Below are 20,194 nucleotides of genomic sequence, written 5' to 3'. Positions count from 1 at the left end.
AAGATTCTCTGTTACCTACAGTAACGGATAGACTAACAAGGTTAGGTGACATACAAGACAAAGCCAGGAAACATTTATTAAAGTACAAGGAAAGCATGAAAAGACAAGCAGACAAACACATATCTGAGGCCCCAATGTATAAAATCGGTGACAAGGTATGGCTCTCCACAAAGAACCTAAACATAGAGGGATCCCGAAAGCTGCAACCACGTTTCATTGGAACCTTTAGTATAACTGCCATAGTAAACCCGGTAACAGTCAAATTAGATTTACCAAAAGAATATCCAGTACATACTACATTCCATGTGTCCTTGCTTAAGCCGTACAATCCAAAAACCCGACCTGAACCACCACCTCCACCCATACCAATTAAGGGAAATCTAGAATATGAAGTGAAAAGCATAAAAGACTCAAAAAGAATTAGTGGACGTCTGTTTTATTTAGTAGAATGGAAAGGATATGATGAATCTGAGAATTCATGGGAACCAGCATCATATGTACATGCCCCACAGCTGATTAGACGGTTTTATTTAAAAAATCCAGGAAAACCCCGTCCTGTAGGAGGGCCTTTGAGGGGGGCAACTGTTAGGGTTAGTGCACAGCAAAGAGCATGTCCCCTCTCACTGCACTAGTGGGTTCTGTAATAGTTCCCTTTTAAACTTACTATTGAAAGCCTTTCTTGTTATCTCACCTCCCCCCCCCCCTAGGCTTCTGTGTATGTTGTTTAATGTGCTGTTTTGTTTACACATTGGGCCTTGCTTTTACCAAGGCTTCTTTAAAACACTCCTCTCTAGGCCATGTGTTAATTTAACTCATTTGCATAATAACTGAAACTCTGTACACCTTTCAAGAACATGTGCAGCATGTGAGGACCACACCCAGCTCTTCAAACCACACCCAGCTCTGCACACCTTTCAAGAACATGTGCAGCATGTGAGGACCACACCCAGCCCTGTCTGTAAAAGGCAGCCCTCGTGCCTCGCCCAGTGCTTGTGCTCGTCTACCTCCCGCTTACCTGAGGACAGATCCCTCGGCGTTGGCACTCCTGCTCTCTACAGACTTTCATTGGCTTCAATGGGCGCAGCTGCTGGCTCTTCCTTCTTCCGGTTTCCGGTTCCTCCTTGCCTCAGCCTCTCTCCTACAAGTAACCTGCAAAAGAGAAAGAAGACAAGGTTAGACTGATCAGTATCTCTTGCCAGCAACAAGTAAGGTCAAAACTTTTATTACCTGAAAGAACTTTGACAACAATTTCTGGATTCGTGTATAGACAATTTGAAACAAGATACCTTCCACGAACATTGTGATTCAAACTCTTTGTTACAACAATACTTTGCGGAACTTTGTGAAGCAAACATTTTTTTATGGAACTTTTAAGAATCGAACCGTGGAAACCATTAACAGCAAGGCAAACAGTAAATCAAGGACTTGCACAAATTACATGCTGTATTTTGACGTAAAAGTACAGTATTTGTTTTATAAAAGATTCTGGAAATATGGGAAAAGTGAGTCTGCTATTGGCAATTTAGGCTTTAGTTATATTAAGATGAATGTTTGATATTGATAATTCTGATAACGGTATTTGTTTAATGTTTTAGAAGCTTTAGAGTAATAGAAAGCACATCCCAGAGCAGTAACACATTCCAAACCTGGAAACTAGAGACCAGGATCCAAGAGGTACTTTAGAAGAAAAATTTTAATAAATAAAGGGATAGTCAGGAACCCAGTTAGGAATAGGATGTACTTATCTGTTCTTTGTTTATGTTTCATTAGGCACCAGTTTCTACCGAAGTCAGAGAGGGCCGCAGATTTGTGCAGCACTTCAACAGTGGAAACGCAAGAACGCTGTTGTCTCTTTATTTTATTTTATCCACTTCCCCCCTTCCCTTGAGCTTCTGTTCTTAGTGCACTGTTTTAAAAACTAGTGTGCTGGAACAAGCAGTTTCAGGGTGGGGTCGGATTGTCTTCAACCTCCATCAGAACTGAACAAGGACTCAGGTGAGCTGGGCTTTGACAAATGTAGGGACTTCAAGACGAGTATATACTGTATTGCAGCAGTCAAATCTGATGAATTATCAAAATCCAATCAACCAGGAGCAGGATCTCCAGCTACTCTGGATCCCTGAGTTTATTTCAAGAACCCTCTCAGATGTGCTCAATCATTCTACCATTCTAAAAATCATAAAAGCACTTCCCGATCTGAATCAGGTGTCCTTAGAAGGTATCAATGCTATAAAGTTAATTCCAGCAGGTGGGAGTCAGCATATGCCATTGCTTAGAAATTCCAGAATAGGTATGCAAAAATTGATGAATTGCTTAGGAGGGTATACAAAAATAAATGAGTTGGAAATAAACAAAAAAAAAAATAATATTTAGACCCTCCAATCATTGTAAGTGGCATTTAATATAGGAAGTGGCTACCTACACGTACCTAGGGGTCAAGATAGATTCAAGCGGAACCTATCTATGTCACAGGGAAGTGATAAGGAATAAAGTGCAAGCTTTAAATCATTCCTATGGAATTTTAGCAAAAACCATCCGTGGGCATACCCTTAAAATGCTAATAGCAGTAATGAGAGTAAAATTATTACCAACGCTCTCTTATGGCACAGAAATAATGAGAGGGGCGGCGGAAGCTCTCCTGGATAAACTTATGACAAAATACTAACAAGCAGGTTTTCCAGTTACCTAGGTCGGCATCCCTGGCCCAGGTTAGACTGGAATTCTCACTAGTAAGGCAGTCATTGGCTAGACCTGCAGTGTTCATTAAATGTTGCCACAAATTTTGTCACGCTGCAGAAGGAACACTAGCCAATTTAGTATGGCAGGAAATGAACCTTGAAAGGGGCAATAGTAATTATAAAGAGTATTTGGAAAGAAGTATAAAGCAGCTGGATTTGGAAGACTTATGGGATCAGACCCTGCCTAGTCCAGTATTTAAGAAAGTAGTGAATAAAGCAATCAAACTACAAAGCTGGCTACCAGATAGGGAGGAACTAGCTAAAAGATCCCATGGATGGTTGATTCTTAAATCATATAAATCACACAAAGGAGCATCAATGATGGCCGCACCTTATGCTTTGAAAATTAAATGTTTCTTAAGGCTAAGGCTAGGATATATTCTGACATTAGATCTCATGCCACGATGGCAGAATGAGTCTCAAAGAGCCAATCAGGAACGCTGCTTATGCCACCTCACGGTGGAAACATTAGGGCATGTGATCTGCATTTGTCCAGCCCTGGCTATTCAAAGAAGGAAATTGCTGAAAAAAAAATCAATGCCTTAGGGATCAGATCATGCAGACAGGCCCTATTCGAAATACTTGATCCAAGAAATGAAATCCAATTTTTGGACCTCTTTACTTCCCTTAATGCGCCCTGAAGAATCCAGCGATCCCGACAACTGGGATGCCAATAGAGTAGAGTCCCTCCATAGAGATTGGGTTGGCATGTGTATACTGTTATCGAGGATTAAGGCCCTCATTCTGACCTTGGCGGGCGGCGGAGGCCGGCCGCCAAAGTCCCGCCGTCAGATTACCGTTCCGCGGTCGAAAGACCGCGGCGGTAATTCTGACTTTCCCGCTGGGCTGGCGGGCGGTCGCCTTCAGACCGCCCGCCAGCCCAGCGGGAAAGAGGCTTCCACGATGAAGCCGGCTCGGAATCGAGCCGGCGGAGTGGAAGCTGTGCGACGGGTGCAGTTGCACCCGTCGCGTATTTCACTGTCTGCGCAGCAGACAGTGAAATACATGTAGGGGCCCTCTTACGGGGGCCCCTGCAATGCCCATGCCAGTGGCATGGGCACTGCAGGGGCCCCCAGGGGCCCCGCGACCCCCCCTACCGCCATCCGGATCCCAGCGGTCGGACCGCCGGGATCTGGATGGCGGTAGGGGGGGTCGGAATCCCCGCGGCGGTGCAGCAAGCTGCGCCGCCGTGGAGGATTCAATGGGGCGGCGGTACACTGGCGGGAGCCCGCCAGTGGTGCCGGTCCGACCGCGGCTTTACCGCCGCGGTCGGAATCCCCATTGGAGCACCGCCGGCCTGTCGGCGGTGCTCCCGCGGTCCTCCGCCCTGGCGGTCAAAGACCGCCAGGGTCAGAATGAGGGCCTAATTGTTTAACATCTAATCAGTATTTAGTTACCATGCTGAAGGAATGTATTGCACTTTTTTGCCAGTTTTGCACATTAACTAAATTAGTAGCTTTAAATACCAAATGCTTTTTATATCCTGACCCCAGGAACGTATGGCTGCAGACCAAAAAACGCCTAAAAACATGATTTAAGGACTGGTTCACCCTATAATCTTAGTAGCAATGAATGACATTGGGGGGTTACCCTATGTCTTACCGTGATCTTAGCTCTTTTTTTATACGCTTGATAAAGGCTCTATGGGAACTTAACAGATCCAAAGGACGCAAGGGGCAATTTTGTGTTGTACTGTGATTTTAAACTGTTTTTTTTACTTTAAAATGGACTCACAAGGGTAATCATACTTATTACACTGATTATGTCTTTTTGCACTGCTTATGCCTTGTGCTATTTATGTGGAGATGGTAATGTTTTATGGTTTTTATTAACTAGTAACATTTGGTGAAAGACCTTGTGTATGTTGGATTTTGTTGTTTTGGTCTTGTTTGATTTACATAAATATTACCTATTTTTCTAAACTGGTGTGGAGTCTATTTTGCAGAGTTTTCACTGTATTAGTGTGTGTTGGCACAAATACTTTACATGTTGTCTTTGAGATACGCCTGACTGCTTGTGCAGAGATTCCAAGGGGATGAGCCAGGGTAGTTTTAGGAGCGTAACTCGCTTTCCCTGACTAGAGTGAGGGTCCCTGCTTGGACAGAGTGTAAATTGACTGCCAACCAGAGACCCCATTTCTAACAGTTCCAAAAGGTGATACAAATATATTGCTGTGAGTTCCAATAAGCCACCAATGGCTGAGACTATCCATCTCTCTCGTGGTTTAATGGGGTGTTTAAGCACTTTGGGTAGAAAATGTATAGTAAGTATTCTAGAACAATAAACTTTTAGACAACAATATTGATCCTCATCCATGATTTCCTTGGCTTCCCACTTGTTTAACAACTCATAATACTCAGAAATTGATTTCCTATAATCCAAGTGATTAATGACAACATACCATTTATTATCACCCAACTTCTTATAGGCTTCTTCACAATACAGATCAATGTTCATAATTGCAATGTTCCCTCCTTCGTAGTAGAGCTTAATATCAATGCTTTTGTCATTCACCAATGTGCCTACAGCCAATTTCTGATTTTGTGTTATATCATACTCATTAGGGTATTTTTGATCCCTTAATTTCCATAGTTTCACTGTCATTTTTTCCTGGAATTAATCAATTGCATCACAGGGGATATTTGGTTACTACAACTTTTTTTGTTTAAAACAACTTGGTGAGGATCTATCAACATCAAAACCCATTTCCATTAGAACATCTCTGATTTTCAAATCTTCATCCCTACCATGTTGTAAAGTTTCCCAAATGTTGTGTTCATTCTCAAAGAAACACTGTAAATGTCTCATATCATACAAATAATTATGTCATTCATTTGCTGGTATCCAATTCATGTATCAATACTAGATCCCAAGGGTAGGTCGCTCCCCCTGCCGCTGCAGCTCCACCAGCCCAGGTTCCTGAGACCTCCTAGCAAGCCCAGCTACCTCACAGTAAGTACCCCCCCACCGCCCAGCCCCTCACCCTGCCCCGCGCTACTCACCTCCTCTCCTGCTTCTTTTCTTCTTCTCTGTTCTTCCTCTGTGCTCTTCTTCTGTAGTCTTCATCTGTACTCTTCTTTCTCTCCTGCTCCCCGTCTTCTGTCTTCATCTGTGTGCTTCTCTCTCTCTCCTTTGCAACGCGACCTGCGTGTGCCTCTTCTTCTCTGTCCCTCTTCTTGGCTCTTCCCTCTGCTGCTCGTCGCTCCTCTTCTTCTTCACCTTCTTCTGTATTCTTCTATCTTCTGAGCTCCTCTTCTTCTTTACCTTCTTCTGTGTTCCTCTTTCTCCTGCGCTCCTCTTCTTCTTTACCTTCTTCTGTGTTCTTCTGTCTTCTGTTCTTCGGCTCCACTTCTTCTTTACCTTCTTCTGTGTTCCTCTGTCTTCAGTTCTTCGGCTCCTCTTCTGCTCCTCTTCTTCTTTACCTGCTTCTGGGTTCTTCCCGCGCCTGTCCTCCTGCTCCTGTCTCATCTCTCTCCCTCACTCGCCTCCCCCTCTCTAACACCCCTATCTACCTATCTACCTATCTACCTATCTCTCTATCTTTCCCCCTCACTCGCCTCCTCCTCTGTAACCCCCCCATCTTCCTATCCTTTCACTCTACCTCTCACCCTCACCCACCTCCACCTCTACAACCCCCTCCCCTATCTTCCTAACCTTCCTCCTAACTCTCTTCCTAAACTCTTCCTAAACTCAACCCCAACCACCCTTAACCCCCCTCCCCCATCTCTTCTCCCCTCTACCTGTCCCCCCTCCCTCCGCTTTCCCGCCGCCACCTCCTGCACGCCCCCGCCCCCCCAGCTCCCATTCGTCGCCCCACTCCCGTCCCCCGCCCCCAGCTGAACCCTCCCCCACTCCTCCCTCTTATGGCGGCCGCTGCGCGTCAGAGCTAGCGACCCTTGACCAAGGGTAGGTCGCTCACCCTGCCGCTGCAGCTCCACCAGCCCAGGTTCCTGAGACCTCCTAGCAAGCCCAGCTACCTCACAGTAAGTACCCCCCCACCGCCCAGCCCCTCGCCCTGCCCCGCGCTACTCACCTCCTCTCCTGCTTCTTTTCTTCTTCTCTGTTCTTCCTCTGTGCTCTTCTTCTGTAGTCTTCATCTGTACTCTTCTTTCTCTCCTGCTCCCTGTCTTCTGTCTTCATCTGTGTGCTTCTCTCTCTCTCCTTTGCACCACGACCTGCGTGTGCCTCTTCTTCTCTGTCCCTCTTCTTGGCTCTTCCATCTGCTGCTCGTCGCTCCTCTTCTTCTTCACCTTCTTCTGTATTCTTCTGTCTTTTGCGCTCCTGTTCTTCTTTACCTTCTTCTGTGTTCCTCTTTCTCCTGCGCTCCTCTTCTTCTTTACCATCTTCTGTGTTCTTCTGTGTTCTGTTCTTCGGCTCCTCTTCTTCTTTACCTTCTTCTGTGTTCCTCTGTCTTCAGTTCTTCGGCTCCTCTTCTGCTCTTCTTCTTCTTTTACCTGCTTCTGGGTTCTTCCCGCGCCTGTCCTCCTGCTCCTGTCTCATCTTTCTCCCTCACTCGCCTCCCCCTCTCTAACACCCCTATCTACCTATCTCTCTATCTTTCCCCCTCACTCGCCTCCTCCTCTGTAACCCCGCATCTTCATATCCTTTCACTCTACCTCTCACCCTCACCCACCTCCACCTCTACAACCCCCCTCTCCTATCTTCCTAACCTTCCTCCTAACTCTCTTCCTAAACTCTTCCTAAACTCACCCCCGCCACCCTTAACCCCCCCACCCCATCTCTTCTCCCCTCTACCTGTCCCCCCTCCCTCCGCTTTCCCGCCGCTACCTCCTGCACGCCCCCGCCCCCCCAGCTCCCATTCATCGCCCCACTCCAGTCCCCCGCCCCCAGCTGACCCCTCCCCCCCCTCCTTCTTATGGCGCCCGCTGCGCGACAGAGCTAGCGACCCTTGACCCAAGGGTAGGTCGCTCCCCCTGCCGCTGCAGCTCCACCAGCCCAGGTTCCTGAGACCTCCTAGCAAGCCCAGCTACCTCACAGTAAGTACCCCCCCACCGCCCAGCCCCTCGCCCTGCCCCGCGCTACTCACCTCCTCTCCTGCTTCTTTTCTTCTTCTCTGTTCTTCCTCTGTGCTCTTCTTCTGTAGTCTTCATCTGTACTCTTCTTTCTCTCCTGCTCCCCGTCTTCTGTCTTCATCTGTGTGCTTCTCTCTCTCTCCTTTGCACCGCGACCTGCGTGTGCCTCTTCTTCTCTGTCCCTCTTCTTGGCTCTTCCCTCTGCTGCTCGTCACTCCTCTTCTTCTTCACCTTCTTCTGTATTCCTCTTTCTCCTGCGCTCCTCTTCTTCTTTACCTTCTTCTGTGTTCTTCTGTCTTCTGTTCTTTGGCTTCTCTTCTTCTTTACCTTCTTCTGTGTTCCTCTGTCTTCAGTTCTTCGGCTCCTCTTCTGCTCCTCTTCTTCTTTTACCTGCTTCTGGGTTCTTTCCGCACCTGTCCTCCTGCTCCTGTCTTATCTCTCTCCCTCACTCGCCTCCCCCTCTCTAACACCCCTATCTACCTATCTCTCTATCTTTCCCCCTCACTCGCCTCCTCCTCTGTAACCCCCCCATCTTCCTATCCTTTCACTCTACCTCTCACCCTCACCCACCTCCACCTCTACAACCCCCCCTCCCCTATCTTCCTAACCTTCCTCCTAACTCTCTTCCTAAACTCTTCCTAAACTCACCCCCCACCACCCTTAACTCCCCCACCCCATCTCTTCTCCCCTCTACCTGTCCCCCCTCCCTCCGCTTTCCCGCCGCCACCTCCTGCACGCCCCCGCCCCCCCAGCTCCCATTCGTCGCCCCACTCCCGTCCACCGCCCCCAGCTGACCCCTCCCCCCCCCCTCCTCCCTCTTATGGCGGCCGGTGCGCGACAGAGCTAGCGACCCTTGACCCAAGGGTAGGTCGCTCCCCCTGCCGCTGCAGCTCCACCAGCCCAGGTTCCTGAGACCTCCTAGCAAGCCCAGCTACCTCACAGTAAGTACCCCCCACACCGCCCAGCCCCTCGCCCTGCCCCGCGCTACTCACCTCCTCTCCTGCTTCTTTTCTTCTTCTCTGTTCTTCCTCTGTGCTCTTCTTCTGTAGTCTTCATCTGTACTCTTCTTTCTCTCCTGCTCCCCGTCTTCTGTCTTCATCTGTGTGCTTCTCTCTCTCTCCTTTGCACCGCGACCTGCGTGTGCCTCTTCTTCTCTGTCCCTCTTCTTGGCTCTTCCCTCTGCTGCTCGTCGCTCCTCTTCTTCTTCACCTTCTTCTGTATTCTTCTGTCTTCTGCGCTCCTCTTCTTCTTTACCTTCTTCTGTGTTCCTCTTTCTCCTGCGCTCCTCTTCTTCTTTACCTTCTTCTGTGTTCTTCTGTCTTCTGTTCTTCGGCTCCTCTTCTTCTTTACCTTCTTCTGTGTTCCTCTGTCTTCAGTTCTTCGGCTCCTCTTCTGCTCCTCTTCTTCTTTTACCTGCTTCTGGGTTCTTCCCGCGCCTGTCCTCCTGCTCCTGTCTCATCTCTCTCCCTCACTCGCCTCCCCCTCTCTAACACCCCTATGTACCTATCTACCTATCTCTCTATCTTTCCCCCTCACTCGCCTCCTCCTCTGTAACTCCCCCATCTTCCTATCCTTTCACTTTACCTCTCACCCTCACCCACCTCCACCTCTACAACCCCCCCTCCCCTATCTTCCTAACCTTCCTCCTAACTCTCTTCCTAAACTCTTCCTAAACTCAACCCCCACCACCCTTAATCCCCCCTCCCCCATCCCTTCTCCCCTCTACCTGTCCCCCCTCCCTCCGGTTTCCCGCCGCCACCTCCTGCACGCCCCCGCCCCCCCAGCTCCCATTCGTCGGCCCACTCCCGTCCCCCGCCCCCAGCTGACCCCTCCCCCCCTCCTCCCTCTTATGGCGGCCGCTGCGCGACCGCGCCGAAGGCGCGCCAAGGGCAAGCCCGTCTGCGCCCGTCCGCGCCTGGCCCGCGCCCAGCGCCACGACCCCTGGTCCTCAGCACTCCCAAACCCCGCTGCACCGCTACGACCCCATCACCCTCCATGCCCTCAACCCAGGGCGCTCCAGCATCTGCTTCCAATCTAACCCGAAACGTACCCATGGACCTTTCGCATGTCACACCTGCAAATTTACCTTCCACCACGAAACTATCACGACCACCAGCCCACGCGCCATCAACCACCTCAAATGCATCATGGTCAACGCTCGATCCGTCCACAAGCACGCCGTTGAACTCTGGGACCTCCTGGACTCCACAGCACCAGACGTCGCCTTCATCACAGAGACTTGGATGAACGCCTCTTCGGCCCCCGACATCGCCATAGCCATCCCCGAAGGCTACAAGATTTTCAAGAAAGACCGCACCAACCAAGTAGGAGGAAGAATCGCCATCGTCTTCAAAGACTCCATCAGCGTCACCACCTCCACCGAAGACACCCCCCTCGCCGCCGAGCACCTGCACTTCCAGATTCGCACAGACCCCAGGACCACCCTCAGAGGATCCCTCATCTACCGCCCCCCCGGACCGCGCGCCCTCTTCAGCGACTCCATCACCGACTTCATCTCCCCGGACGCCCTCGCCTCGCCAGACTACATCCTCCTCAGCGACCTCAACTTCCATCTAGAACAGAACAACGACCCCAACACCACCGCCCTGCTCGACAACCTCGACAACTTCGGCCTCAAGCAACTGGTGAACACCCCCACCCACATCGCCGGACACACGCTTGACCCCATCTTCTCCGCCAGCAAACACGTTTCCTTCAGCCACGCCTCCGCTCTACACTGGACTGACCACAGTTGTGTCCACTTCACCTTCCGACGCGAGACCCGCCACCTCCGCACTCAACCCATCCCTCGTCGACAGTGGAACAAAATCCCCGAAGAACAGCTTTTCTCCACGCTCATCGACAACCAACCTACCTTCACCGCCGACCCCAACGACGCAGCCCTCAGCCTCACGAACTGGATCACCAACTGCGCAGACAACCTCGCTCCCCTCAGACGCCTTCCAAGACAGGCCAACACCAAAAAACCTCTCTGGTTCTCTGACACCCTTAAGGAATCAAAGAAAACCTGTCGCGCCCTCGAGAAAGCCTGGCGTAAGGACCACACCGCTGACAACATGACCGCCCTCAAGAACGCTACCCGCGAACACCACCACCTGATCCGAGCAGCCAAAAGGAATTTCTTCACAGACAGACTGGACAAAAACAGCCACAACAGCAGAGAACTCTTCAGCATCGTAAAAGAGTTCTCCAACCCCAACGCCAACGCCATCACGCCCTCACAAGACCTGTGCAACTCCCTCGCCACCTTCTTCCATCGTAAGATTACCGACCTACACGACAACTTCGGACACCAGACCCAGCCGACCAACACTGAACCCACACCCCCAGCCATCACCCTCAATGCCTAGACCCACATAAACACAGAAGAAACCAAAACCACCATGAACTCAATCCACTCCGGTGCCCCCTCGGACCCCTGCCCACACTTCATCTTCAATAAAGCCGACGACATCATCGCCCCGCACCTCCAGACCATCATCAACTCCTCGTTTTCGTCTGCTACCTTCCCCGAAAGCTGGAAACACGCTGAAGTCAACGCCCTACTGAAGAAACCTACGGCTGACCCAAGCGAATTGAAGAACTTCCGCCCCATCTCGCTCCTCCCCTTCCCTGCCAAAGTCATAGAGAAGACCGTCAACAAGCAGCTTACCAACTTCCTTGAAGACAACAACCTTCTCGACCCCTCACAATTCGGATTCCGAGCCAACCACAGCACTGAAACCGCCCTCATCTCAGTCACGGACGACATCAGAACCCTGATGGACAACGGTGAAACAGTCGCCCTCATCCTCCTCGACCTCTCGGCTGCCTTCGACACCGTCTGTCACCGCACCCTAATAACCCGCCTCCGCTCCACCGGGATCCAAGGCCAGGCCCTGGACTGGATCGCGTCCTTTCTCTCCAACCGCTCTCAAAGAGTCTACCTCCCACCTTTTCGCTCAGACCCCACCGAGATCATCTGCGGCGTCCCTCAAGGCTCCTCGCTCAGCCCGACACTCTTCAATGTCTACATGAGCCCCCTCGCCGACATCGTACGCAAGCACAGCATCATCATCACCTCTTACGCCGACGACACTCAACTTATACTCTCCCTCACCAAGGACCCCACAAGCGCAAAACGGAAGTCCTCATCCTCGGCAACACCCCGACTGCCTGGGACGACTCCTGGTGGCCCACGGCCCTTGGCACCGCACCGACCCCCTCAGACCATGCTCGCAACCTCGGCTTCATCTTGGACCCTCTCCTCACCATGACCAAACAAGTCAACGCCGTGTCCTCCTCCTGCTTCCTCACCCTCCGCATGCTCCGTAAGATCTTCCGCTGGATCCCCGCCGACACCAGAAAGACCGTGACCCACGCCCTCGTCACTAGCCGCCTGGACTACGGCAACACCCTTTATGCTGGTACCACCGCAAAACTCCAGAAACGTCTGCAACGAATTCAAAACGCCTCCGCCCGCCTCATCCTCGACATACCCCGCAACAGCCACATCTCCGCCCACCTGAGACACCTGCATTGGCTTCCCGTCAGCAAAAGGATCACCTTCCAACTTCTCACCCACGCACACAAAGCCCTCCACAACAAGGGACCAGAATACCTCAACCACCGCCTCAGCTTTTACGCACCCACCCATCTTCTCCGCTCCACCAGCCTCGCTCTCGCCGCCGTCCCCCGCATCCGCCGCTCCACAGCGGGTGGGAGGTCCTTCTCCTACCTGGCGGCCAAGACTTGGAACACCCTCCCCACCATCCTCAGGACCACTCCATATTCCGCAGACTCCTCAAGACCTGGCTCTTCGAGCAGCAGTAACCCCTTCCCCCTAGCGCCTCGAGACCCGCACGGGTGAGTAGCGCGCTTTATAAATGTTAGTGATTTGATTTGAATGTAATTGATGCAAAATGTATCCAACGCCTTATGTATCAGAGGAAAACTTTAATTGATTGATAATTTACGTATCCTGTGTAACTTCATCAATTTGAATTTATGACAAAACAAAACAAGCATTTGTAATGCAATGGGTCTCGTATTTGCTCGAGTTAGAGCTATGGGCGTTGTAAAATCCCAAACGGACTTTTCATGCCACATAAATAGAAAATTAAAAGTAAAACAGTTTCACATAAGTGAGCCAATTCACAGTGCCACGGCTGCCATGAGCATCAGCGTGAAGAGACACACAAAAGGAAAAACAAGTTTGCCTTGTAGTCAAACTTATCGGCAAAAGTGCAATTAGCCATGTAACAGGAGCAAAAGCCAAGGCAGTAACAAAACCTCCCCAAGGAGGGACAAATGTAAAGCATTTACCAATGCCATCAAAAGATTTTTGAAGGGCAAGCCCACAAACGAGTGGTAGCGATGGGCGTGCAGTGGCATGCGGTGGGTGTTGTTAAAAGCCCAGGTACATACCAACATGTTGGAAAAACAGCCCTTGCGCGCTGCTATGCGTGACCTAAAGAGGTCAGTTCTGGATTGTGTGTAGTTAAACCTTGCTGTGGGACAAAAAAAAAAGTCCTAATTCCAAAACATTTTTCTCATCTTCTGTTTAAAGGTCTGTTTGAAAAATTTATAACAATCACCATTCAACATTCTTGATCCTTTCTTTTCGATTTTCTCCATGTATATAATAATATATACATATTTATTAGTTATGATTCAGAGAACTAGGAATTCCACCAATTGTTTATTTTGAATAACTTTGTCACCATTTGATAACTCCCCACAAAACATTGCAGACCTTTATCTTTTTCTACATTGGCTGATAATACAAAGGTTTGTGGTGAAAGTTACCAAGAAAGTACAGTGGTACCTATTGCAATCTTTAAAAAAAATATATATATATCACAAAAGACACGCCACTGTATGATACACCACTCCACTGTATCTGGAAAATCTATGACTTCCACCTCCACTCTACGACACTCTACAATCTGCCGCTCTATTACATGCCACTCCACCACACTCCACGACACGTAACACCACTTTACACCACTCCACTCTTCAAAACTCTACTTCACTGTATGTCCCTCCACTGTAAGCCATTGCACTCCACTGTACGGCATGCCACTCCACTCTACTCTAGAACAGGCCACTCCACTCTATGCCACAACACTTTACACCCATCCACTCCACTCTTTGTCACTCCTCTCTACAACAATATACTCCTTGCCACTCTACTCCACTCTATACCACTATACAACAGTTTACAACACTCTAAGTGACTCTCTCTATGTCACTCCATGTAACTTTACTCAACTCTACTCTATGACAGAATACTGCACTGTATTCCACTCCACACTACAACACTTGATGCTACTCCACTGTACCACAGTCTCCAACACTGTACTCTACTCTACACCATTCCACTCTACAGCACTCCACTGTATGACACTCCACTCTACGACACTCTACTCTACTCCAGTCTATAACATGCCACTCCACCCCACAACACACCACTCCACTCTATGGCACGCTACTCCACTCTATGACATGCCACTCCATTCTCTGATGCGCCACTCCTCTCTACGATACTCCACTCTGCTCTGTGAAACTCCACCCTACTCTCTGACATACCACATCTCTCTACAATATGCCACTCCACTCTACGTCATGCCACTCCATTCCACAACATGTGACTCCATTCTACACCATGCCACTCCACTCTATGACCACTCCATGATATTCCACGCAATGACACTGCACCCTATAGCATTCAACCTGACTCATATTCATATTCATAAAAAACCAACTTAAGCTACACAAACCTTACAAATTCCAAAATACATTTTAGCTATAAATTAAAGTTATAATTTGCACCCCATCCAAAAACTTGCTATAACTCGTGCACCTCTGTACACAAAATTGTCAACTCACTATCCATACTAAATTAATTATAACTCACGCCTTCCCAATGCACTGTTTATACCCTTTCATATTACACCACTTATAGCATGTTTAATGATAGCATTCATAACAAGACTCATGACATCTCACAAGACATCATTTATGACAATTTTGTGCATGGGAGAGGGATGAGTTATAGTTAATGTACTGTGGCTAACGAGTTGAAAACAATGTGTACAGAGGTGAGTGAGTTACAGCACGTTTTGGGCAGGGCACAATTATAGCTTCAAGTTATAGCTATAACTTTAAATTATAGCCATAACTTTAGAATGTGTAAGGTTTGTGTTGTTTAAGTTGGTTTTCTATACAAATAATTGCTTTAATTGCTTTACTATAACTTGTCCACAACCTTTGTTTTTAAACACACACACACAAACATACACATTTAAGATATGTATATACTGAGAGAGAGGGAGTAAAGAGTTTTATATTGCATGTTTTTTTGGGCCAATTATTTTATGTGTTTCCACGAGGCAAAGGTTTATTGAAAACAATATTTGAAAAATACTATATTATACTGTACAAAAAGATATAAACATACTTTGGATTTAAGAAGTTAGAATGTATTTTTAAAAAGCTACTTTTTTGTATCCACACCAATGAACAAGAACACCTAAAAGCACTATGTAATTAAATAAAAACACTTTCTGAAACCAATTAATAATACTATAGTTATAGTCTGTTTCATATTGTAAATGATAAGTTATCTCATCTGTAAGACTACTTACATTTCTAATTGCATTTTATACAAGTCCGCAAATGTGCTTTGACATCACACAAATAAGAAGCACTATATAAATGCTACATTGCAGTACACATCGATTTCTCTTAGCAAATAGAATATTTGACAAGCATTAATCTGCCTTTATTGCAGGTTGATTTGCTTTTTCAGTATTTGGTTTGTTTTTCTTCAGCAATCGATTGGTTTACAAAAACATACATCTTGCACATCCGTTTGGAACAACTAAGAGCCTTTCATAGATCCGACAATAAATAAAATATGGTGACAAAAAATAAACGACTAGCTTCTCAGACTTTCAAGATGCACTGGATGAGAGCATTCTCATTTCACTTTTTCTTTAGCGGGTTTAATCTGCCTGTAGTCTGTTGCTAAGTGCTCCTTCCGCCTATCAGACTTCTAGAGATGAAGGGGAGGGCGCTCTATAGCCTCAATAAAAGGCTGCACAAATCCTAGTGGCCCCCTCCCAATTCCTCCAGGCGATCAGCCACTCCTCACCTCCTTCCAACATTATCGCTGCTATTCCCATGCGCCAGCTGCTAAATATAGCTGCTACTGCTGCTCTCCAGACTCACAGCCCAGTTTCTGCTGTGGACCAAGGCCGCCAGTGCTTCCCTTCGCACGCTCCATATATGGTGAGAAGCAGCAGCCAATAAGAGTCCAGGCTTCTATTACTCTGAGTAATTGTGTCCGCCAGGGCATGATGCTCTCAGATCAACTACAGACAGGCAAACGAGCAGGCGTAGCCGAGGTGAACTCACCAATGTCCCCCTTTTATTGTGACCGAGGTGTATGCACTGAAAATTAGACAGGGCTAAACTAAATGATGAAAAATCAGCGAATCGATAGAGGTCTTCAGCTTCCCGTGTTAGGTGTGAATACTGCATCATGACTTGTTTTTAACCTTCTGGTTCTCTTTGTTTTCGTTTTTTCACTATCAAATAAATACTACGTGGATACCACAGTGCAAAGAGTGAACAAGCATTAGCAATCACAGTACTTCTGGCTTGTGGATGAAAGTGTCATTTGTGTCTTGGATAGAATTTAGCTTTCAGTAACACGTCATACATGCATCTTTGCACTCATGCATACATTCATCCATCTATTAACTCATTTTTGCGCTCACCTCTGACACAGCCATAATAAAACACACATAATCAACATGTGCAATATAATTTAAAATAGTACAAGTAGGAAAAAGAAAACATTCTGCTTGCAGTAATAAAACTAAATGTAGCAACAGGTATCTGTTTTAGAAAGGTATTGTACAAAGCCGGTCGTTTTATAGTTCAGCATAGATGCCATGTTTAGAACAAACATGTTGGCCACCTTGGATTGGTAAAACAGTGATAGACTATGGACAACAGCATTCCATAATGGACACATGGCTTAGAGGAACTGGCCATATGGGATGCCGTGCACTGCAGATAAAATGAGCAGCAAGCTAGCAACCCATTAGCACTGCCTAGAGCGCTGAAAATAAAAGAAGCAAAGAAATGAAAGAGGAACTATAAAAACAGAGCATTGAAAATTAAATGACTTGTAAACCAGCCCTGAAACCAAAGTGCATTCATTTTCAGGTGGATGTGCACATCTAATCAGAAACTCCTGTCATTCACAGAACAGGGGAGAAACTGACTGATGTGGACTGAACAATTATCTCAAAAAAGGTGATAGGATGCACACCTAAATTAACATAATCAACCAATGTTCAGAATGCTCAGTGGCAACATTTTTGACGTGCAAGCTGAGAACGTACTCTTCTCCCAATAGCACAAGTGTTAACTATCCCAGGCAGTACACTGAGATGAAAGCAGAGTCTAAATTACACTTGAACAGATCATGCAGAAGGAGGCTAATCCAATGGCACTTTATGTATCTACATGGCTACATATTTATATATATGAATGTATGCACAATTCAATGATTTTTATTACAGGATTCTGGCAGACAGCTAAGCCTGTCAGGCCTTCGGAAGATATTATAACAACAATAATAACAGTGGAAATCTTTGACCTTCAGTGTTTGTTAGAGGGGGTAACCAATACCCACATCCTTCCCTACAAAGGTAGTCTGTGAGATTCCATGTAACAAAATATCTATCTATCAACTTTAACATAGGGTGATAACAATCCACTCTTAAATGCTTACTGACATTAACTAATGCTTTTTCACAACCAATATTTCAGGCCTACTACCTTTATTATAATTCTTTCATAATAAATATTCAGGTGGCCTACAAACATTATCATTGGCTTGTCACATAACCAACTCAGATCTACTATGTTGGTCATAGGTTTTCCCTTAAGGTATCAATGGAGTATAACATAATCAAATTACAAATATGTTCAATTTACAGTAGTAAGTGCAATATGATATGTGGGAGATCATAATCTCTTTATAATGTGTTGTGTTTTAATTTTTTATTATAGGCACATTCTCACATCAAAAAGCAACTATAATAAGAAAATGACACAGTCTCTTATAATAAGCTATTACAAGTGACTTGTGACATCACAGTGCACATGGGGCACAGAGACCTTTACTCAGTCTATGTGTGTAGCAGGCGTTTTTAACCCCTTCGCTGCCAGGCCTTTTCCCCCTCCTGTGCCGAGCCTTTTTTTGGCTATTTGGAGCAGTTCGCGCTTAGGCCCTCATAACTTTTTGTTCACCTAAGCTACCCACGCCAAATTTGCGTCCTTTTTTTCCAACATCCTAGGGATTCTAGAGGTACCCAGACTTTGTGGGTTCTCCAGAAGGAGGCCAAGAAATTAGCCAAAAAACAGTGAAAATTTCGTTTTTTTCAAAAAAATTGGAAAAATGGGCTGCAGAAGAAGGTTCGTGGTTTTTTCCCTGAAAAGGGCATCAACAAAGGGTTTGCGGTGATAAAATCACCAGCTTCCCAGCTTTCAGGAACAGGCAGACTTGAATCAGAAAACCCAATTTTTCAACACAATTATGGCATTTTACGGGGACATACCCCATTTTTACGATTTTTTGTGCTTTCAGCCTCCTTCCAGTCAGTGACAGAAATGGGCATGAAACCAACGCTGGATCCCAGAAACCGCAACATTTTTGAAAAGTATACAAAAATCTGAATTCAGCAAGGGGTAATTTGTGTAGATCCTACAAGGTTTTCCTACAGAAAATAACAACTGAAAAAGAAAAATATTGAAATTGAGGTGAAAAAAACATCAATTTTTCTCTATGTTTTACTCTGTAACTTTTTCCAGCAATGTCAGATTTTCAAAAGCAATATACCGTTACGTCTGCTGGACTCTTCTGGTTGCGGGGATATATAGGGCTTATAGGTTCATCAAGAACTCTAGGTACCAAGAGCCAATAAATGACCTGCACCCTGCAGTGGGTTTTCAATCTATGCCGGGTATACAGCAATTCATTTGCTGAAATATAAAGAGTAAAAAATAGCTATCAAGAAAACCTTTGTATTTCCAAAATGGGCACAAGATAAGGTGTTGAGAAGCAGTGGTTATTTGCACATCTCTGAATTCCGGGGTGCCCATACTAGCATGTGAATTACAGGGCATTTCTCAAATAGACGTCTTTTTTACACACTGTCTTACATTTGGAAGGAAAAAATGTAGAGAAAGACAAGGGGCAATAACACTTGTTTTGCTATTCTATGTTCCCCCAAGTCTCCCGATAAAAATGATACCTCACTTGTGTGGGTAGGCCTAGCACCCGCGACAGGATATACCCCAAAACACAACGTGGGCACATCACAGAAAACAGAGCTGTTTTTAGCAAAGTGACTACCTGTAGATTTTGGCCTGTAGCTCAGCCGCCACCTAGGGAAACCTACCAAACCTGTGCATTTCTGAAAACTAGAGACCTAGGGGAATCCAAGATGGGGTGGCTTGTGTGGCTCGGACCAGGTTCTGTTAACCAGAATCCTTTGCAAACCTCAAAATGTGGCTAAAAAAACACATGTTCCTCATATTTCTGTGGCAGAAAGCTCTGGAATCTGAGAGGAGCCACAAATTTCCTTCCACCCAGCGTTCCCCCACATCTCCCGATAAAAATGATACCTCACTTGTGTGGGTAGGCCTAGCGCCCGCGACAGAAAACGCCCCAAAGCGCAACGTGGACACATCCAAATTTGTGAAGGAAAACAGAGGTGTTTTTTGCAAAGCGCCTACCTGTAGATTTTGGCCTGTAGCTCAGCCGCCACCTAGGGAAACCTACCAAACCTGTGCATTTCTGCAAACTAGAGACCTAGGGGAATCCAAGATGGGGTGACTTGTGTGGCTCAGACCAGGTTCTGTTACCCAGAATCCTTTGCAAACCTCAAAATTTGGCTAAAAAAACACATGTTCCTCACATTTCTGTGCCAGAAAGTTCTGGAATCTGAGAGGAGCCACGAATTTCCTTCCACCCAGCGTTCCCCCACGTCTCCCGATAAAAATGATACCTCACTTGTGTGGGTAGGCCTAGCGCCCGTGACAGGAAATGCCCCAAAGCGCAACGTGGACACAGCCAAATTGGTGAAGGAAAACAGAGGTGTTTTTTGCAAAGTGCCTACCTGTAGATTTTGGCCTGTAGCTCAGCCGCCACCTAGAGAAACCTACCAAACCTGTGCATTTCTGAAAACTAGAGACCTAGGGGAATCCAAGATGGGGTGACTTGTGTGGCTCGGACCAGGTTCTGTTTCGCAGAATCCTTTGGAAACCTCAAAATTTTGCTAAAAAAACACATGTTCCTCACATTTCTGTGGCAGAAAGTTCTGGAATCTGAGAGGAGCC

The 20,194-nt window shown here is 46.9% G+C and overlaps 1 long non-coding RNA gene across 1 annotated transcript in view; it reads right to left on the bottom strand.

Annotated features, from left to right (window-relative positions):
* Positions 1-1,145, bottom strand: part of LOC138288563 (uncharacterized) — a 28,577-nt gene extending 27,432 nt beyond the window's left edge. Inside the window, exon 1 of the long non-coding RNA XR_011202460.1 lies at positions 1,016-1,145. This is a non-coding gene — a long non-coding RNA (uncharacterized lncRNA). The remainder of the gene's footprint in view (positions 1-1,015) is intronic.
* Between the last annotated feature and the right edge of the window lie 19,049 nt (positions 1,146-20,194).

The sequence above is a fragment of the Pleurodeles waltl genome, chromosome 4_1 (assembly GCF_031143425.1).
Source record: "Pleurodeles waltl isolate 20211129_DDA chromosome 4_1, aPleWal1.hap1.20221129, whole genome shotgun sequence".
In the NCBI taxonomy this organism is placed as follows: Eukaryota; Metazoa; Chordata; class Amphibia; order Caudata; family Salamandridae; genus Pleurodeles; species Pleurodeles waltl.
Note: the sequence above shows the minus strand (reverse complement) of the source record. Positions and strands in the feature narration are given on the sequence as shown.